Consider the following 22,541-nt stretch of genomic DNA (forward strand, 5'->3'; position numbering starts at 1 on the left):
TATCTCATTCTTTGCTCACACAAAAGCCAAGTACACAGCCTGATCATTTATGAGAGACAAACACTTCACATCACCCCATACCCCAGGAGCAGCCAAGATTTGAGCACCGGTAATTTTTTAGCACAAATGAAAGCCATATAGCCAGAAAACAGCTAAGTCCCCTAAGTTATAAGGGGCAGCTGAGAGAACTGGGATGGTTTAGTCTGGAGAAGAGAAGGCTCAGGGGTGACCATAACATTTTCTCTAACTCCCGGAAAGGAGGTTGTGGCAAGGTGGGTGTCAGCCTCTGCTGCCAGGTAACAGCAATAGGACGAGAGGGGATGGACTTAAGTTGCACCAGTGGAGGTTCAGGTTGAGTATTAGGAAATATTTCTTCTCAGAAAGAGTGGCAATGCACAGGCACAGGCTGCCCAGGGAGGTGGGGAAGTCACTGTCTCTGGAGGTGTTCAGGAACTGTGGAGATGTGGCACTGAAGGCCAAAGCTAGTAGGCATGGTGGGGGTGGGTTGGGGTCGGACTAGATGATCTTAGAGGTCTCTTCCAACCTTCGTGATTCTGTGATTCTGAATTTTTCACCTGGTGACTGATCAGCAGGACAAGCCTTTGTTCATTACCTCCCTCCTTCATCCTCTCCTCCATCTTCCTCCTGGTATTAGACCATGTGCTATGTGAGACTCCATCCTGATGGGACCAAGAAGGGAAGCTACTTCTGAACGGAAAACATCACTCAGCACCCAAATTTCTATTCCTTTCTAAAGGGCCATGGAAGAGGAAATCAGCCCCTGTCAGATGCAGCACAGCAATTCTTAATTAGTGCAGGGAAGGCTTTGCAAACAGCCCAGCCACCATTACCTCCAAGCAATGTGTGCATTGCTCATTTGTTTGCATGACTCATTTGAAGGATGCAGTAACGCCTTGTGGTGTTATAAGGAGGTTAATATTGCCGTGAGTCACTGGGTAAGACCCCACCACAAATGAGACGCTGTGCAGGAGCCCTGGGCTTGCAGATAAGCAAAGGGGATTATCGAGGTTCAGCTACATGTCTTATGCCAAAGTCTTTACTGAGTTAATGTAGTGAACGTAATGCTGGTATAGTGGAGACTATCTCAGCCCAGTAGTTTCATTTTAAGGCAAACAAGCTCCCCGTGGAGAGATCGGAAAACTGCTTCTTTGAAATTTAATTAACATTAGAGCATGTGAAATTATATGCTGCATAAAAGCTAAGCATCATGATTCATGTCAACAGAGCAATTTTACACTATTTGAACTGGCAAAAAAACCCAATACCTTAGATTCAAGATGACAAGTCTACTCTGGTTCTTAAATAAAAAGAGATTTATTCTTTATTATTATTAATGTGGCACCATACATACATAAGCAGTTTAAAAGAGAGGATTGTAAAACCTCCAATACAGGAACAAGCTTTTAGCTGTGAATATCCATCAGCATGCATCCCACACTGTCTCTGCGAGTGCCAGAGACCCTCTCAATTCTCAGCATGCAAAATGTTAATGTAAAACCATCTACTGAACTTATTTCCAATGTCAGGTGCATGTTCACTTAAACAGAGCACAGATAAGTAGCCGTGTATTGCAGGATGTACTATTGGCTAAATGTTACCAATAACATTGAGGTCAAAGCTGTAGTTGGAACGATGGATCCCCCAACTACACTGTTCACGGTAATTTCTGCCCTCAGCCACCCACTGCAGTGCATAAATCACAGGCTGTAGGACATGATCAGACACCTGCCTGCTCCCCATCCCTGGCAATCAGATGTAGATTTATGCCAATGGCGCAGAGTTTCTTGATCTTCAAGATAAATTTTCCATCCCTTACTTTCATCCTGATGTTTCTAACGACACTCTAAGCACTTTCTCTTGCCATTTCTGAATGAAGCACTCTTACAATATTTTTATTCCCATTATCCTACCACTCATTAGTTGCTGTGGATTTGGGGGGTGGAAGATCATTTCAGAGATGGGTGTGCCTTGGGCCATCATCGAGTTGTCACTTCTCTACAATTTTTTTTCAGTTCTACTGATTTCTTTCTGCTTTGAGCAAGGATAAATGAACTTTTCGAACCCTGTCCCACCCGTTTCAGCTAATACACCATTAATTATCTTATCCCTTCTTATACTGGCCCTTAAAATGATTTTACCATGGGAATAGCTCCTAAGAGCTTTTTAGTGAGCAGTAAACAACATTTTACCACCTTAGTGGTAGTAAAATGCATACAAAATTGCCCATCATTTCTGAGGATCTTGCTATAAAAATTGAGTATGTGGAATGAAGTCTTTTCTTCCACTCATCTCAATAAAAAAATGAATTATCTTGCAGCATTTCAGAATGAGTCACCCAGACCAAAGGCTTGCAGTGTGCCACAAGCCCAGTAGGTTCACCAAGGCCACCTCATCCCCGGGGACCACAGTGCTTGCCCAGACTGCCTGGCACCCGGCAGTCTGGCACCCGGCTGCTGGCCAACACCCATAGAAGTGGCATTGACCCAGCACAGCCTTCTCCACAGCCACTTGGGAACCTGGGACAGATGAGGGGAGCAGCTTAACTGCAGGACGAATGTAAATTCGAGGAGAGTCATTGCTTGATGCCAGCCAAGACCTACTTGTACTGTACTGCAAGAGATGGAGTTTTAGGGTAGAACGGCATGTTGCGAGGTTGGACTGTAAGATGCAACTTCAGATTTCAACTAAACAGTGCAGAAATAAAAGGGTCAGGGGCTGTGCAGTTGGGAGAAACATTTGCAGAGCTGTCATAATAGAGATTTCAGATGGACCTTAAGGTACTGGGCATGCACAGCAGGGAGGAAGCAGGGCTGGAGGTGACTGTGTGTCTTCAGAGTACCTTATAGTGCTTTGTGAGCGTTACTGCCTTTTTCCAGCTTGTGTAGGCTAACTGCTGGTGACACGAGGATACAGGTGATGGCTGTTCTCATGCTGTTCACCTATGCACACTTCCAGAGGTAATTGCTCAGCCACTGACCTCCAGCTGGCAGCACGATGGCATCGGCTTGCTGCAGCTGGGTATCACATCATGCCTGTGAGGATTTCTAGGTCATTGTGCCAACACTTCCATCTAGATTATCAAAAAACAGTCCCTGTGGAGGCTTGCATATACCCACCAAATTTCAGTAGCGTGCAGAACTGAGCATGCTTCTCCCTGGATCACTCTATCTTAAGGAGAAGTCAAAGAAATCCTTTAACCTGTGCAGCCCCTTCCCTTCCTTTTAAGCTCCTGGTGCCCAGAAATCCTGAGAGAAGAGATATCTGATCACAACACCGGATAATTTGGAATGGAATTGAATGGTTCAGTTGGAAGAGACTGCCAAAGATCAAGTCCAATTGCCTGACCACTTCAGGGCTAACCAAAAGTTAAAGCATATTATTAAGGACAATATCCAAATACCTCTTGACCACTGATAGGCACAGGACATCAACAGCTTGTTAGAATACCAGCAGCTGAAATTCTGGCCTCAGAACAGACCCCATCACACATTACATTTTCAGATCAGCTTGTCTGGCTGATAAGACATATCTTGAATAGCTCAGAGGTGTGGTGCACAGCACGGGCACAAAGCCCACCATCTCATTTTCACATGTCAGGAGTCCCAGTTGTGTCCAAATCTTGGAAACACAACACAACCATTTCAGTAAAATCTGCCAGACTGGGCCCCCTCAACAAGATATTGCTGCCATAAGTGCCTTGGCAAGTGGTATCTAAAACAAACCTTGTGTTCATTGCCAGCAAAACCACTGCTGCAGAGCTCAGCAAGCCAATGCGTTATCTTCAGTGATGCTGGCCAGGGAGATGTGTAATTATGCTTTCAGGAAAGCTTGCTGGCATACACCAATCCATTGCTTTAGGCTGCTTCTGCAATAACTGTCCTGCAACACAACAGTTATAGAGCCACAAGGTCTTACAGACAAGAGGCAATGGCAAGGAAAAATGCAGTTGGATGCAAGGGGGAAAAGAATCACAAGGACTGTGACTAAACAGCAGAACAGGAGCCCTGAGAGGCTGTGAAATCTCAACCTTGGAGGCTTTCACTGCTCAGCTGGATAAAGTCATGAACTAATTCTGAAGTTGAGACCAGAAACTTCCATTCCAACCACTGTGCTATGTTTTGCCTCCTTGCCTAAGCACAACCATTAGAGAACAGCCATCTCAAGGTTAATCAGTCATTAGATCAAACCTTCCACAGCTGCTGAGCTGCACTGCCTGCAGGGCTATGGGCCCTATGAAGCCCCAGTGGGAAGTCAGCTTGGAAAGGTTACAGAGGCTGCAGTGGGGACATGAAGTCTGGGGCCAGAGGGGGAGGATCTGTATTTTGTGTTGAGTATAACTCCTGCAGGTGTTGGTGATAAGAGTGTTTGGAGTTAGAATGGTGCACTCCCTGCTGGTGTAGCTCTCTGAGTACTGCTCTCAGGTGAGTAACTGATTTCTATGAGTTTATTGATACCTGTAGGAGCAGCCCTGGGAAGGATCTAGACAGCCGCTAAAGCGTGCTACAGGCTAATATTTATAGAAGCATTTCCAAATTGAATGAGGGAATTGCTAAAACCCTCACAATGTTTCAGGGTATGAAAGAACAGATGTGGCATCTCAAAACCAGTATCTTGGACAGAGTTGAGTTTTGTTCTCAAATGCCCAGGAAGAAGGTTGCCAGAAGAGCCCCTTCCTGAAATCTCATTTCAGCATTACAGAGAACTTGTCTCCTTCTTCGTGGTCAGATGTTCATGTAAACAGAAGTAAATTACCTCAGGAAGAGCCCTCTGCAGTTTTCACCCTTATGAAGCTATCATCATTTTTGCTCATTAATTTGAGAGTGAAGTTGCTTGCAGTCCAGCGCTAATAACAGAAATACTCCATTTATACCCATTAAGCTCTCAACTTAGTGCTTTTATATAGCTGATTTGTAGCAGAACTTGGTTGGACTCTGCTTTCATTTAAGCATATTTAACCCAGTTTAATGGGTATAAAGCAGAATTGTCATCCTTATTTTTTTCTAATGAGGCACTGTAGATGTTCTGTCTGTAGGCTCATTGCTCAAACCACTCTCCTGCTTGCTGCTTGGCTCCTCTCCTGCTTTCTGCCCCAGAACCTGCTGCTCTCTGCTGTTTCGTAGGAGAAATGTCCAACACATACACCACATGGCATGTGTCAGCCTGAAGGTTCAAGCTGAGATCACATAATGTTCTGCTTCTCCTTGGGGATGCTTCTGGCCACCTTCCTTCCTAGGACTACACCGTTCTTCCCGTCATTATAAGATGCCCCTGGAGGGAGGTCCAGAGGGACAGGTGGCTGTGGTCACCCCCAGGTGGCCTCTGGGGGGTCAGTCGGGAGCAGGACACCTCAATTGCTCACACAACAGAACACCGTTCCAGCTGGCCTCTTTCCTGGGGCAACTCCACAGCTTCAGCTGAGCACGTGCTGTGTAACAGACACCCTGAATATTCCTATGAGCAAGACTGACCCTGCTAAGGATGAATTCATTAGCTGTATGGCCCTGCAGTGCCGGAGAGAGTTTCTGTGCATCAGAACCTTGCTGGGCTACTTCAAGAAGAAGACTGTATCTTTCTGAAGAAGAAAGATGATGTAAGATGCCCTCACCTGCACACGTGTATTCTCACCTTATAGCAGATTCCTGCAAACAGCTGTGCTGAACTGGAAGATAAGGGGTGAACTGTGTTGCAGGAACAAGCAGCCAGAGCACTGAATTCACTGCCAAAAAACCCAACGTGCCTACATGTAGAATGCACCCTGGCAGCAAGATTCTCTGCTTGCAGAATCCAATTGCAGTGGTTCCCAAGTAGCACATCTGCTGCTGCCATCAGCCTAAAGCAAGGTGAGGGTTGGGAGCAGGACCTGCAGAGCCTAACATCCCCCTGCTTCCTTCTGTTCCCATCAGCAGCTGCTTAGGAAAAGGTACAGGAATGCAACAAGTGTGGGGTGATATTTTTCCCAGAACAGCCCTTTAGCCTCAAGCCATTTGAAGTTCACAGAATTCCTGAACCAAGAACCGAAGATGGAATCTCTGTGGCAAGAAAATAATTTCAAGTGTTTCCAGGGCCTTGAGAGAAACGGGAGTTCACTGAGAGGAGGAGGCTGACTGGGGGAGTGGGGGGTACTGCCTGCAGGCCGGGTCCTGTGCATTTAATCCACCCACGGGATGTGTTTCCAGGAGAAAAACTGCAGCAGGTGCCTGGGAGCAGGGGGATGAGGCGGACGCTGCTCAGAGCATCCTGACGTCCCGGGATCTGGGGGGGGATCTGTACGCTGCCATCCCGGGAGCTGCCGCTAGAGGGCGCTCTGAGTCCGCCGCGGCGCCCCCGGCGCTGCACAACCAGGTTCCGGCTGTGACCCGGGGGCACGCATCCGCACCCGCCCTGATGTGTCACCTCCCCTTACATGTCGCGACATTTAAAGGGCTGGCAGCGCTGGGAAGGGTGAGCTGGCCACGTACGTGGTCTCAGTGCTCGGCTGCTCTGAGCTGTCACCAGAGAGAAGCGCGCTGACAGCAGCGTGGAACGTTATCAGTGCGGGGGCTGTGTCCTGCGTGTCCCTGCCCTTGCTTTCCTGGGCGCTCCTTTTTGGGAGTTCCCGTCTAGCTCAGCGCCGACAGGCCGGCCCCTGCTTATGCAGGCGAGGGAGAGCCCGTGAGAAGGAAACCCCCAAAGAAAGAACTTTTTGTGACTGTACCTATGGAAATGCTGGCTATTCCCAACCAACCCGTAGCCACTCAGCTTGAGCAGTGTCATTTCAACCACAAAAAAACAAGGATGTGAGATAACTCCAGTCTCTGCCCCAAACCTCCTCTGGATCTCACCCACACCTGACCTCTGGGTTACCATGAGGTGAAAGCAGGATGTCTGACAGCTGCAGACAAACTCTGTGTCCCCTTAAGAGTACCTGCTCCGTCCTCTTCCTTGCAGGGCTGTGCAGACCCGACCCTGAGCTGGTGCTGGTGCTGTTACTGCCAGGGGACTAAGAAGGACTTTCCTTTCTGTAGTCGTTCCCCTCCCTCTGGGATCAGAGCTGCTCGTGCTCCCTGCCCTCGTCACCACTATTTCAGTCCTTTAAAAGAGATTCCAGGTGTGCTCAGGAAACAGCAAACATCGTGGAAGGCGGAACCACAATACCTGTGTTCTAGGTTTGGATTTTGTGGTTCCACTCGGGCCGTGGCTGGGAAGAAGCCCTGCCTCGAGTCAAGCAGGTGACCTCTGCAACACGCACCCAGCAAGCAGAGGGAGGCAAGTTGTCTTTGAGACGTCTGGGACCAGGGCCTGCATCGAGCTGCCATGTCCTGGGGTGTGCTCTGCATTCCCAGGTGCAGGGCCAAGCGCTGACACCCCCAGGGCTGCGCCCACCTCACACACAGCTCCTGCAGCAAATCCACCAGCCTGATCTTTCATTTAACTATTCACCTTACACCTAGAACCTCAAAAACAATGGGAGTGGGGGGTCTGGTTCACGCAGGTCTTTCTTCCCCTTCATCACTTCTGCCGGGTGCCACCCTGGCTCAGGTGGCCTCAGGGACAAGCACCTCAATGGATCTAATGGCCATCGATGCGTCTCCCAGCATTGCCTGCAATGTATTTGCCAGCGTCGAAGACTTCTGAAAAGTATGTAAAATATAACATTTTCTTACAGTTTTTTTGTTCGCTAATGACACAAATTGGTTGTCCCAGTTGCACAGATCCCACCGGGGCAGGAGGTGTTCTGATTATTCGCTTTGTTTATGGTATTAGACTTCGACTATTGTTGATCTCATTGTTCTTATTTGCGGCGTGTTTGCCTCACCAGGACAGTAATTGTGTCAGGCAAGTTGGAGACCAATCTGCAGAGCTGAACGCTCCGAACTGCCAAAGAAAGGCTCCAATTTCTCAAGCAGCGGGCGCATTACTCCTCCACTTGAATTATTAAATTCTAATTATAGCCTGTTGATCCAGTTACAGCGTTGTTTGTAAATCTAAATACAGTTCTCCAAAGCCTGTTTCTTAACCTGGTGATGCTTGGTTAAAAAAAAAACCAAACACCCGTTTGCTCAGTGGAGCAGGTGAAGGGGAGCTGCTCCTCTCCTCTCTCCTTTCCTCTCCTCTGCTCCTTTGGATGTGTTTCTTATCAGTGTGGGTAATGTGAAGAACAATGGTACGGGTGCACTGCGCATCGTGCACTGTGTGCTCACAGAGCTGGGGCCGGGGGGGGACTTTCCCTTGGGTGAGGCTGGCAGAGGTCAATGGGCTTTGTGGAAGGGGAAAGGCATTGCTTTTGTTTCCTCTGCGTGCACGCAGGTACCCAAACTTCTGGGAATGTCACTTTAATACTTCCCCTTTACGTTGCCGATTCCTGTAGTCTCTCTTCTTCTCCTGTGATGTTGACGGGTTTGGGGCTCCTATAAATGAGTTCTGGTTGATCCCGTGATGGCACGTGGCACTCCAAAGGGCACAGGGTGCATGCTGTATGGCTGCTCAGCTCCACGTGAACCAAGTTCCTATAAACTGAGTTTCAACCAGGCACTCAATTGATGGCATGGTGAGTCCCTGTGCCCTTCCCAGCCCTTTTCTTTCCTCTGCCCTTATGGATGCTAAATGCAAGGACAGCAGAGAACCAGTGTGAGCAGCAGCAGCTCCCAGGTGCTGCCATGGTTCAGAGCTCCCTGTTGCTCTGTGCACCTGCAGCATCCTCCCTCACTTATAGGAGCTGGGGAGGGATTCCCAGCAGGACTTCACCTGTGTGGATGGCTGCTGGTAGTGAGAAGGGCTGGGAAGGGCTGTGAGGTTTTAACAGTTGAGGAGGGGGAAGAAACTCAAATCCTCCCTCCATCCTTGTCACTCAGGATCCACCAAGGAAGGGAAGAAGGGAGGGAGCTGCCCCTCCTGGTAGAGAATGGAACAAAGGTCCACAAGAGATCTTTCACCCAAGTCCCTGCATGAGAGAGATCCAGCGGGAATGCACAATGTGGAGGTGCCAGAGGCAGCAGGTACCAGGGGTGGGGGGGATCTTGCCCCCTCCCCTGCAGAGCATCCGAGCATGCAGCCTTGACCTGGGCAGAAGTGCAGCAGGGAATGTAGGGTGGATTGGGAAGTCTGGGACATCCCAATGGCCGGGGTGGGGAGGCTGCTTGGGAGGCTGGGCTCTCCCACATGTACCAACACTGAGATATGGGGAGGAGAACTACTGCCAACCCCTCTGGGTGGGATGTGGGACATCTGAGCCTTGGGAAAGGCTCTCCTGTGATTGTGTCTGCCCCCGCAAGTCCTCTTGGGTACGGACAAGAGAGCTCCATCTCCTTCAGGCTCTCTCTGATCCTCACTGGAGTACCCGCGTAAGCATGAAAGAAACTGCTCCCGGGCAGTGCCGCGCTGGGCTGGAGGGAGATGTGTGTGTGCTGGGGCAGAGGGCTCGGGGGTATCGCAGTCCCTAGAGGTGGGTGCTGGTCAGAGCAACGGTGCTGTGCTTCCCCCGAGGGGAGCGGAGCAGCTAAAATCTCGCAGTGCCCGAGCAAGCGTGTCTCGGAGGATGCCTGAAGTCAGAGAGGAAGGTTCGTGGAGGACTGCCCCTCTCCCTACCGCTGCGTCTCTGCGCCCCCGGCAAGTTCAGTTGCAGGGCTGGGTGGGGATGTCCCGCGGGCAGCAGACACCGGGGGATGCGCTCGGCTGGGTGCGGGGCAGTGCGGCCCCCGGTGTGCGGAGCCGGTCCGAGCCGGGGAGAAAAGAAGAGAAAGGAAAGGACGGGGCTGGAAGGCAGACAGCCCTCCGGGCTCCCCTCGGCCCTGCCCCGGCCGAGGCGTGGGTCTGCCCACAGCTCCCGCTGCGGCTCTCGGACACGGGGTGAGAGCTCGGCGTTGGGTTTCACGCGAGTCCCGAGGCCGCCGCGCCCCGTGGGCGCCACGAACCGAACGTCCGCGACGTCTGAGCGCGGGGCACTGCGCTCTTCTTCATCCCAAAGGCGCTCGGTTCTTGCGCTCGCTCATCCCACGCCGCCTCCCCTCTGCTGCTGTGTTGCGCGAAGACCGTCGGAAGATAGAGGAAATAGCAGTTTTACGAGGGTGGGGGGCACGGGGCGGGGGGGAAAGGAAAACGTATATTTCAGTGAGTTTTTTGTTTTGCTTTTTAGAAACGAGCCCTAACGCCGCCCGCTCGGAAAGCTAAACGCGGATCTCGCAAACATCATCTCTCTATGAAGGTAAAATTCGACCGCCCGCTCCGGACAGAGAGGTCGGAGCAGCCCGGGAGGTCCCAGCTGCCCTCAGCCCGCTGCCAAACCCGCTCGGTCTCGGCTCTGGCTGCTCCCGCACCTCCCGGAGCGGACGGGCCGGGCCGGCCCCCGGAGCGCTCCCACGTGCGGGGACAGCGGCGCAGCGCGGCTTGGAAAACCGCTCCGAAGTTGTCTTTCGTGTCAGATGGCAGCGAGTTAAAGCCGTATTTCTCCTTTGCTGCGTTTCCTTCATTCCCCGCTTTTTTTTTTTTTTTTCTTTTCCTCCTTCTTTTCCTGGGGTAAAAATATGCTTTATACTCTTATGTAATGGGATAAAGGATAAAAGGGATGGAGGCAACGCCACGCACGCCGTGTGTCCTCTTTTTCCTGGCTGCCCCAGAGCCGAACGCGGCCCGAACCCGCGGCTTCCCCACGGCGCTGGAATCGCGCTGCTCGTCGTGCGGGGCTGGAAGAAAGCGGGGAGCCCATCACCCCCATCCCGCTCCATCTCGGGGCGACGGCGGGGGGGGCACACGGGGAAAACGAGGAAAAGAAAGAAAGGCAAAAAAAGGGATTATTTCTCTGTTGTGTCCTGAACAGATTCTCCTGCGGCTCCCCTCCCGGTCTAGGGGCAGCGGGGGGCTCCGTGGGGCGCGGGAGGACGCGCGTGGGGTGGAACGAGAGGAGTTAGCCGGGAAGCGGAGAGCGGGCGGAACGCGCGTGGGGTGGGACGTGGGGAGGGGCGACCCGTGGGGAGGGCCCGGCTCTGCCCGCCCCGCCCCGCGGCACCGCGGAGCCCGGGGGATCGGTGCTGGGGATCGGCCGGGATGCGGCGCGGGCAGCGGGTCGGGCCCGAGCGGGAAGGGAGGAGGAGACGGAGGGAGCGGGGCCCGCTGCGAGCCCGGGCCGGGCCGGCGACGCTGTTCCGGGGGCGGGGGGAGCCCCGGGACCCTGCTCGGGCCGGCGTCGGGGCGGCCGCTCCCTGCCCGACGGCTGCGCGGAGGCGGTGGCACGACCGGGAGAGCTGCGCGTTTGCGTCCCCACCTCCCTCCGCCTTTCTTATTCTTTTTTCTTTCTTCTCTCTCTCTCTCTCTTTTTTTTTAATAGATTCGCCCCCCCCCCCCCCCCCAGCTGTAATTTACTACAGGTTAAAACAAAGCTAGAAACAATAAACATCAAGCACCATTTTCCCAGCGATTTTCCCAACGAAATGCTTTCTTAAAGAAAACCTCCAAACCTTTGGCTGGTGGCTGTGCAGCAGGACCCGGGCAGGGACACTCGTACCAGCACGGAGTGGGCACTGTGAGCTGCTGGGCTCTGGAGGAAAATGGGAAATCATTCTCAACAAAAAAAAGAAAAAAGAAATTTTTAGAAACCACGACCTTTTCCGGCCTTCCAAAGTCTGTTAATAACATTTTCCATACGTGTTCTATTTAACTTACTAACAAGAGACTGCCTTCTGAGTGGGGCGGCCCTTTGCTCTGTCCGGTTGTGCCATCCCAGTTCTACATTATCAGATGCAGTTCCCCAAAACCGGACCGAATAACCAAACCAATCCCTGCCCGTTTTGCTTTTCCTGCTGTGGAGGAGGTGATCATTTGGGGTAGTTATTTCTGAAATGCCGGGCAGCTCACCTGTCAAACCACGAGCATAGGAAAACGCAAGTGAATTCTCTATTTAATAGTGCAACTAATCCGTTCTGAGAGGGTAATGGATACCGGTGTCAACAGGTATGCAGCAAGAGCCAAGTGCTCTGCGCTCAATGGAAGACACTCTCCTTCTGAATGAGGATTATGTGCAAAATGTAACTTGGCAAAAGGATCCAAATTAAATTCATGCTTCAGTTCTTTCAGATTAATTTTCCTGATTGCCCTTGCCCACCAGACAACCAAATCCTTGTTTATAGCCGCCCCTTTCCTTTTAAGCAGTTGATACAAATCCCTTCTCCTGGGGAGTGTTGCAAGGTGCACACGTTAAAGATTGTGATTCACTCCGGCAGTAATTAGAGTTATATAAATACCTGAGATAGATTTTTATATCACTGCTATTACTACAAACATTATTTGGAGATACTGGATCTGCCCAATGACTGCTTCCAGCGTTTTTTCACTAATATGCCACAAGCAACATTCCAGCTAATCACCTTAATGGAAATTAGAGAGGAAAATGGTCTATTAAGCCATCTAATCTATCCTTGCTCAGAAGAATTTTCTTACAGTTTTCTGTCCGGCTTTAAATTTAAAAACAATCCAGGAGAATTACCCTGCAGACCCGAGAGGCTGTTATACCCCCACAGCTCAGAAGAGAGAGGCAATGTTAATAAGGGTTGCTAGAAAATGTTTTCTGATGGTCAGCCTCATATTCGTTCTTGAGGTTTGATTTTAACCCATAGCTTTATGATGCACATCCCTCTGACAGCTTAAACATGTGTTCTCTCCATCCGTACACCTGTCAGCACGACCCTACCAGGTTCTTAATGCCTTTTTTGTGTTCCCTTACAGAAGGTTAACAGAGAAGTGCAGGTTCAGGGCCTCACTCTATACAAGAAAATGACTGCTTAATTATGTCCAAATTCTTGCTTCTTTTTTTCCCCTTTTTCTCCCCATTTGGCACACTGATGACAAGAAGCATAACCTTTCTTGCAGGTATTTTCTCTGGAGCAATGGGAGAAGCTGGGATTTTCTTTGGCTCAGCCCCAGCTGGCATTCACTGCTGTTTATCAGACCTCCACGCTGGACAGGTGTACCCATTGCAGAGCAAACACACAGTGTGGCAGCACACGGGAGCACTCTGAGGCAGGTGAGTGCATTTCATGTCACATTCTAGATGTGATTTTACCTCTGCCTAAGGGATGGTGCCATTCACCCTTTCCTGGCAGCAATCCTGACCTGGGGAGCTCCTGTCCCCTTCTCCATCCTCACCGCAACCACCTCCAATGCACAGAGGATCAGAGGGATGGGGTGACGTAGCCTGTCCTTGCCCTTCTGCTGGTGGTCAGTGGGTTGTGCAAATTTAAACTCAGACAAGGCTGTCCATTAGTAGTCCTCCTGCCTCCACAAGCCATGCTCTGGTGCAGAATAGGTGCGGATCTCCTCCAGGCTGAGCTGGATGCAGCCCAGGAATTGCCCAGGAAACAATAAAACAAGTGTGAGACAAAGCATTCATTTATACCACTTCATTTCTGTAACAATCAGAGAAACTGGGATGGACCATTGTTAAAGATCACTATTTCCTGTGCTGCAATAAATGTCTCATCTTCCCTGATGCTTGTTTATTTTATAAATGTCTCTGCTTTGGCTTTCATATTTAGCTACCAGCAGGACACCATTATTCCCTGACAGCATTCTGTTCCCTCTCTATTGTCATTACCTCCAAAGCGATGCTATATTGCTGTGCCTGACCGGGATGGTGGGGCTTTCTTACTTTGCTTTTCCCATTGCTTTTCCAAGCTGGACTCCCAAAGAGGCACAGCACATAGGTGGCAATGCTAAAAAAGCAATGCTTTCGTGAAGCATTAGCAGTACTGCTTTTAGCTTTAAAAAGCAAAACAAAAACCACCCTTCTGTATTATGATTTTTCCAAGCGCCATGGGAAGAAGCCTGCATTGCAGCCCTGAGGCTGAAAGCACCCAGCAGTGCCTTGGGGGATGCAGGAGGAGATGCTCTGGGATGCAGGCAGCAGCAAAGCCCCATGGGCTGGGCAGCAGTGACCCCGAGGGCAGCACCCTAACCCTCTACCCCTGTGGTGTGATGGTGATCTGCCCATCTGCACATGGGAGCAGACCCGAGTGGCTGTGTGGTGCAGCAAGATTAGCAGTGTAGGGCTTGCTGTAAAGCTCCTTGAAGTCAATGAGAGCATTTCCATTGATTTCAAGGGCTCTGGATTAGACTCTTTAGCATCGACAAATGAAAGATACTGTATTAGAGGAAACCATTATTATTTAGGGCCACACTGCCCATCTGTTGTGCTGCGCTCAGAGCATCACCAGCAGACCAGCAAAACCAGCAGAGCCCCATTATGCCTCTCCTTTAAACCGCAGAAATCTAATAACCCACCTAACTCCCATGGCCCTCAGAAATGCACACTGCATTCCCTTTAACGTGGCCATGTCTCTCTTCTTTTTTTTCTTGACTAAATTCCCACGTGGAGGTATCAGGGCTTTCCTACAGCTCTATTTCATTTACAAAATAAGTGGATCGTTATTTTCTTTAAGAACCAAACTTCAGCTGTAAGTAATTTCTAGAGATGTGTCAAGTGGCTCAGCATAAACGTTAATCTTGATCTATTGGTTTGTTAGATATGTTTACATCCAATCAGTTAGCTCTCCTTAAACAAAAGTGATTTAAAGCCCTTTCTGGAGAGCATGAAAATGATTCCCCCGGCACTCGGGGCGTAATCCAACAAAAGCAGGCTTATCTTTAAGCATATGAGTAGTCCTGCCAAAGTCAATGGGGCTCCAGATGTGTTTAAAGATAAACACACACTTGAGTGCTTCACTGTGTTGGAACTCTGAATGTTTTATTTGCATTTCATTTCCATAGCAGACTTTCGTGTATGTTGAATTTTGTCTGTAGGATAATGGGATTGTTGCTGAGTGTTACACTGAATTGTGATTTTTAAGAATATGGAAAGAAAATCCCACAATCAAGCGTATATCTTTTAATGATTCAAATTAGTTATTTGAACTACGAGTCCATATTTGACTTGATTTACGTTGGGCTTGTAGTGGAAATGCTAAGTCACGGCCTGAAGCAGTGATTGAGCACCTGGTGGGAAGGCAGGGCCAACCCAGGGGAGCTCAGGTGCATGCAATGCACCTGAGTGATTGGAAGGGGTGGAGCCAGGATCCAACCCTTCCCAGACCTCATTAGGGGTTGGCAGGGGAAGCAAGGGGATCTTGCTGGAGATCTCTGTGTCCCTGAGGCCTTCTGAAGGTAAGCAGCTTCTTTCTTTTATTTCTGTGCCCATGGTTGTTGCATTTGAGCAACTCCTTGCTTGCTGCAGCTCAGGACTTTGCTACTGTGTTGTCATTGCTGCACTTTTCACTGTGTTACAGGGCTTCAGGACAGAAGTGCCGCAAATGTGGAGCTGCGTGGCAAAGCCCTGCGGGTCCCCACCCTGCACTGCTGCAGGTCCACGTCCCACTGCAGGCACATCACCTCACCTCTGTAAGTGTGAATGCTATCAACATTCTGTTCACCTCACCTCAGTTACCTATGAAATGCTTGGGCAGTGATTTGGTACTAGACTAATCTGAAAGCTTCTTCTGTGGATAAAATAAAGCAGAGGGATTCTTGATCACAAAACCACTTGAGGGGGGAAAAAATATGCTTCTTGAGCTTTGTCCTAGGGGCCAAATTAACCCAACAGCACCTTCATGCAAGCATTTCTAAGAAGGAGCCCAGTTATGGATGACTGAGTTCCAGGTGAAGGTGTAGCAGCAAAATCACCCCAGCAAATTAAACTAAGCAAGGTGAGTTTTCTATCAGAGAGAGTGATCTGCATGGCCCTTTCTATGAACTGCTTTTGAACTGAGCTGTTTTGTTTGGACATTTGCTCCAGCTGCTCTACGAACACCTTTGGCAGGAGGGGATGAATACTGCATGCGTCACTCTGCTCAAAAGCTGTACGGAATCTGTTGTGTTTTGCCCATCTGACACCGAACTCTTTTTGGTAACTCCTCTTTGCTTTTCCCCTTAGGATTTCTCAGTGATTAAATCTGCTGGCTTCTTTTTCTGCCTTGAAGTCCAGGTTTTTCTGCTGTTCTCTGCCTCTGTGCAGTCATTTGTCCTTTCCTCCCAACTCAGCCCCACTCCAAACAGCTCCGTGAAGCTCAGTCCATTATCCCCTTTCTCCATGAAGCGTTTTTGACTCTTCATATGTAATGCTCTCTATAAAAATAAAACACATTGTGCTCTCTTAATAGTGTAATTCTTAAACAGTTATGGCCTCATTCTCTTTCATTCAAAGCACATAATTCCCATTGACAGTAGTAGGAGCTCTGCCAACACAATGGTGAATGAGTTCCCATGATAAAAGCAAATGGTCAGATGCTGGAAAGTCTAAAACTCATCTTCATTATGATGAAACGAAGATGTAACACACACAAAGATAGAACTGAGACAGAATTGCGTGGAATTGACTCACATGAACCAGGCAGTAGGTCACTAGCTGAGCATTCCTAGGAATTGACCCTAATCTGGCAGGAGTCTAAATCAAGAGTAATTTTCATAATGTGAGCAGCATTGGATCCCAGTGACAGAACGTCAGGTGCGTCACAGAATCATTTGAGTTGGAAGGGACTTTTGGAAGGTCATCTAGATCAACTCTCCCACAGTGGGGTCCTCAGAGTTTTGTTCTGCTGGGCTGGAAAAGGCTGCGAGGGCTGGATGTTGGCTTCCCATGCAGGTACATGGGGATATGAGCATTTCAAGAGCATGCCTTTGGAAACAAGCCAAGAAATACTTGTTCTTCACAGCCAGATACCATGTGTTTATGTCATGTGTGCCTTACTGAAAGGTAGAGAGTGGGTAGCGTTGCTTCCACACCTTAGAGCTTAACAATGTACCTTGGCAGGTATTCAGCATCCCTGCTGAATAACCCCTCTGTTTTCTGAATGTTTTTCCCCTTTCTTGGTGGGTGCTCTCAGATTTAGAATGTGGCCCTGAAGACCTCATTCTGTCCCTCCGATGCTATTGATGAAATGTAACATTTTTTTGTTCTTCTCTTCCATCAAATCAAACTAAACTAAACCAAAATGCGATTTAATACAGTGCAATAATACAATGAAAATAAAACATATTCTTCCATCTTGAAAAAATAAAATAAACTTTATTTCTTCTTCTATTCAGTTGGTCTTGTCCAGGTTGTAAGCACAGTCTCAAAGCATTTGCCAGTGCTCCAGACTTCAGACTTTGCTTCACAAATGCAACTTGTTGAGCCATCCTCCAAGGTTTGGGCAAAGCACCAGTAGAAAACAACCTGTGCTCTCAGCCTCACAGTGTGTGGATATCTCTTGTACCTTCCTACCTCTGAAGTCCCAGCTGAGCACAAAAAGTAGTGGAGAAGCCTTCTTCAGAGAAGAGCAAACCCAACCCCGGAGTGCATCTCTCACCTGTACATCTCTCCTTTGAGTGATGGATTTCCAGCCAGGGGTGTAAGATTCAATCATGCTTATCGCTGTGTTCAGCCCTGCATAATGAGATAATCCTAACAATGTCCAATTCACTTTAAAATCAAGCCAAGGTACCTTCTTCCATAACCTTCTGCAGCAGCAGCTCTCACAGGTGATGAAAGATGTCTGGGTATTTATTTTCATCCTAAATTTGCCATTTTTAATTTAACTGGATGCTTGTTCTCATGTGATGTGATAAAGTGAAGGTCTGATGCTGTGTTCTTGAGAATTTTGACTTCCACAATCAGCTCCACTTTAATCTTCTTCTCAGCAAAATAATTCCAGACTGTGCCATCTCTCATATGTTAATCCTATCAGCTCTGTAATTATTTTCATTATAATTTCTCGAGCATTTTTGGACTCTGCTACTTCTTCTGAGAGAAGAGGGTAAAAATATGAACGCAGAATTAATGGGGATCTGTGGCATAATCCTGTGTTATCCTGATGGTTTTGGCATTCTGTTCTATTTTTATTTAATAAATGTAAACAATCCTTTTATATTTTAAGCTGCTGCTACAGGTTGAGCAACATCAGATGCTGATGACTCCCGATGCAGGTTCTTTTCCCTCAGAGGTACCTGGAAATTCAGGTCTTGTCAGATCACTGAAGCTATATGGCTAATCGCCGATGATTTGCATTACCTTGCATTTAGCCATGTTCAGAGCTGTCTGCCATCGTGATGCTCAGCTTCCCACTGTGCTTAAATTCATTAGGCAAAGTATCCTCCAGAAATCCATGCACAGTCTCCTGCAGGTCCTCACAAACCAAATGGCGCTGATATTTTGGCTATGTTTTCCATCATTCGCCTTGATAAAATGTTGTTAGGAATTTTGCTGAAGAATTCCTTCAGATGCTCTTATTTGGGTAACAAAAGCCTTGCAGTATTCAAGCTAAAGATTCAGCCATGAAACTTCCTATAAATGTGATCATATTTATTGTATGATATGAATTAACCTTCAAGGTCTGTAGCTCAGGGATTCCCAGTTCAGCCTGCAGATCAGCGTTCTAGTTGGACATGAATGAAATGCTCAGGCAGGCAAATCCTTCTAAAACATTTAATGTTGTTTATGGTCTGTTCTCATGGCTCCTGCTGAATTTCTTGCTTTCATGCAGAAGAAATAATAATAGAGCAAAGCCAGTAATAAAACAGGAAAATATGTAATTTCAAGACCTCCGCCAAGTCTACTGGATGCTATACCACACCAGCATTGGGGTGATGGTGGAGTTATTTTGCTCCATAGTGGAGAGACAGCGTCTGTCCTCTGAAACCCCCCTAGCTGTGAGATGGTGCCTGTGGAGCAGGTTCTGCCCAGCAAGGCTGCGCTGCCTGGCCTTCCCCCAATGGTGGGAGGTTGGGTTGATCCTTAAGGTCCCTTCCAACCAACGCCATTCTGCGCTCCTCCTGGAGATCACAAAAATGACAGGTGTTTGAGACATGCTTTGTGTTGACTCTGATCCAAATGAAGCATTCAAAAGGAAAAAATGGAGTTGTTTTAACCCAGAATAGGGCTTTTAATTTTAATTTTTATTTTTTTTGCTTTTGATGCAGAATAAATTTTCACTGTTTAAAACTTAGGTGCTGAAAAGAGTGCATGCTGGGTCTGCTCCCCTGACCGTGTCACCTTAGCAAACTTCTCCTCGTGAGCTGTTTAAACCTTGGAGCTTGCTTGTATTTGCTATGAGAATGAATAGGATTGCAGGAGCTTTAGCACACAGCAGAGGCTCGTGGGCTAGCAGCTTTTGAGGTTATACCCATGAGTGCTCGAGCAGAGCTGGTACAGCTAATTCCTCTGTCTACAGAGGGTGAAGTGAAGGCAGAGGGAGGCTGAGTGTTCAGTGCTGATGGTCACAGAGGGAGCCAGAGACACGGCCGAGGCTGAATCCAAAGGCTCTCAATGTGCTGTCGGAGAACAAACAGTATTTCCTCTTAATTTGCCGTTTTCCCTCATGAAAAGAATCATGTCTCATGGTTTTCTCTCCCCATTGTTCCGATGACTCACATAAGCCACGGGCATGATACAGGCAATGAAGCTTTGCATTAATCTACTGTCCAGATTGATAACTCTAAGGAGCAGCTCATAATGACCGAAACGTGATTAATCATGATACACATGTGATACCCATGCTCATTATTACTGGCCTCCAGAACAGTGCTGCTGATTCCTGCCAATATGCTTGGTTTCGTATCTGGAAGAGACAATACTGTAATTACTGCCAAAGTATGCAGGAAAATTAAGCAGCAGCTCATTCTGCGTTCTGCATTGGGCTAGCGAGGAGGAGTATGGAAAAGCATGGGAATCATCAGCTACAAGGAATAACGAATATTTTCTGGATATACTTTATTTTAAATAGATGTTGTCTGATATGGCCGTTTAGTTTGAACTGCTGTCCTGCAGAATGTTAGCTGGAAGAGAAACATGTAGAGCATGATGGACACAACAACTGAAAAAAAAAAAAAGGAACTGATGAAGCATAAATAGAAAAGGTTCTGTCCCTTTGTGATATCAATAGATTTTTCTGCAGATCTATTTGTACGATGTTGCCTACCTGTGAGACGAGTTGTCTTTAGTACCTGTTAAAGTTCTTGTGCACCTACGACAATAATCTCACATGGAACACACCAAGAGATAGCTTTTATGCCATGGTACGGGGACCCACATGCCAGTGATCCACACAGTAGTGTGTATATGCTGAAGTTCCCAGATTTCATCTTAAACTGTGTGGCTATTTCCTCCCTAGGAGTGACTAATGCCAGAGGGCAACAGCGGTTCGTTGTGCCGTGCACTCTGTCAGGAAGGTGCCCCAAGCTCCTGGTGACCAGAAACCCCACGAGAGAAGAACTTTCTGGTGAACCTCCTGCTTTTTGAAGAATGTGTTGTTCTCAGCTCAGTGTGTGCGCATGATAATGAGGGATTTGGGTTTCCCCTTTGTTTGTCTTTTGCAGTGCCCAGGGGGTTGGATGTGTAGGAGCAAGTCCTTGGCCCTTCTGCGTGATGTTATTCCACCATATTCTCTGTTTGTCAGAAGCAGCCAGGAAGGTATTCAGGGCCCAAGATTCCTGTGTTGCCCAAGTGTAGGAAGTTACAGCAATGACAGGCATCTTTCCTACTCATTATCTGAAAGATCATGAAACAGAGATAACAATAACAGAAATAATGGCAGTCAGTGAGAAATGAAGTTGTTAGTTCTCCTCTGTGTCAGAATACCCTGCAAACTGACAAGCTACATATGGAAAGCATCACGGTAGTCTGCGTAGCAAAGTACAGTCAGGGAGCACACATGCAATGTGCTAGGGCATTTTTAAGCAATATTTAAAGGAAAAGAGGTAGCCCCTAATCTGCTTATCCAGTGGTGCGTGGGTAAGTGTGCTGACGCTAAGGAGATCCCTGGAGCTATGGCAGTAAGAAGGGAAAGTAGGGAACCTTGTTTCAGGTCATGAAAGTACGTAATATGCAAGAGTGTTTTATATAAGTCTTCTAGGGGAATAAATGAACAAAAATACGGGAATGGAGTTGTGGTGACTGTTACACTACAGAAGAAGTTGACTTGAGAGATGGTCATAATGTGAATTTCCTGTGCGTAGTGCATGTCTGTAATGTGTGAAAGCAAATTTAACTCATTTGGTGGAAAAGTTCTTACAGAACTGATGCCTGTGAACAGAAAGCAGCTTGTAACACAGTGGATATGATACTGCGTATACAGAACAAAATTTCCCTGGCCTTCACTGGGCTTTGGATCAGGCCCTCCTTGTGAATTAAAAAAAAAAAAAAAAAAGGAGAGTATCACATAAATACAGTATTAATTCTGCAGATATTCTGCTTCACACAGTGTAACTGAGTTCAGCCGCTCCATTTTTATTATTATGACAAATATCTACACATTAGCATAAGGAAAAACAAGGGGTGAAATGCCAAACATACTCCCACGCATCCAAACAAATAGAATTGCTCTCTGCGTTTCACAGACCTTCTGCATGAATCATTATGCCCATTCTGTCTGAAAAAAAATTATTTGCGATGTAAAAAGTGTTTGCAAGAGAACTTTGTTTTATTTAGCATTAAACAAATGTATCCTGCAAGGACTGTTGGTACTGCCTTGCCTATGCATGCGTAGACTACATCTATATTTATGTGCGCCATGCAGCAAAGCTGCTACCTGCTAAACGCAAATCTATACTTCGTCCACGTGAGAATGCCCCCACTAATCAGCCTCCACTTGTTGCACCTCTCCTGAGATGACCAAATCTCTCTCAAATGTGCAGCTTTATGAGCATCTCTCTGCATGACAGGCATCACGCAGCACTGCAGATTCGTGGAGGAAACGAACTCACTCCATCCTCTCTCTGGATCTGCATGGAGCCTCGCACAATGGGGCTGTGATTTATTTGGGGCCTCTGGGTATGACTGCCATACAAGTAGTAACTAATGACAACAGACCACCAGAGATTGCCGAGATTCATTTGCTGTAAGGAAAAATAAAGCCGGTCCGTAGCAAGGACATTGCACATCTGGTTATATGCATAAACACGGCTGATTAAAATCTTGGGGGCACCTCCTCAATGGCAAGCTGAATTTTCAGACAACAATAAAAATAAATTATTTTGTTACTTGTGGGAAAACTACCAAGATTTAAGATCTCCACTGGAGACCAACTCTCTGAAATGTGTCTGTGAATTGCCCATTTCTTTTCTTCTTTTCTCTTTCCTGCTTTCTTCTTCCTTTCTTCTTGTTTTTCTTTTTTTTTTCATTTTTCTGTTTTCTTTTTCATTTCCTTCTTTTCTTTTTCTTCTTTTTTCTTTTTTCTTTTCTCTTCTTTCTTTTTACTTTTTTTCCTTCGTTTTTTTTCTATTTTCTCTTTTTTCCTTTTTTTCCCTTATTTTTTTCTCTTCTTTTCTTTTTTCTTTTTCTTTTCTCTTTTTTCTTTTTTCTCCTTTCCCCCTTGCTTTTCTCCTTTTTTCTTTCACTTTTTTCCATTCTCATTTTTCTTTTCTTCATTTTTTCTTATCTTTTTTCCCCTTTCCTTTTCCCTTTTTCTCCCCATTTTCTTTCCCACTATCTCTTTTTTCTTCTCTTCTCTTCTCTTCTCTTCTCTTCTCTTCTCTTCTCTTCTCTTCTCTTCTCTTCTCTTCTCTTCTCTTCTCTTCTCTTCTCTTCT

General features: G+C 47.5%; 2 long non-coding RNA genes across 2 annotated transcripts; both read left to right on the forward strand.

The window, feature by feature from the left end:
* On the forward strand, nucleotides 4,282-7,416 carry LOC110400680. The gene is made up of 2 exons (XR_002440026.1): nucleotides 4,282-4,442; nucleotides 4,594-7,416. It is a non-coding gene; the product is annotated as an uncharacterized LOC110400680 (long non-coding RNA).
* LOC110400387 lies at nucleotides 15,111-18,196 on the forward strand. Its single transcript, XR_002439788.1, has 3 exons — nucleotides 15,111-15,147; nucleotides 15,270-15,381; nucleotides 17,065-18,196. It is a non-coding gene; the product is annotated as an uncharacterized LOC110400387 (long non-coding RNA).

This window comes from Numida meleagris, chromosome 5, assembly GCF_002078875.1.
Source record: "Numida meleagris isolate 19003 breed g44 Domestic line chromosome 5, NumMel1.0, whole genome shotgun sequence".
Taxonomy (NCBI): domain Eukaryota; kingdom Metazoa; phylum Chordata; class Aves; order Galliformes; family Numididae; genus Numida; species Numida meleagris.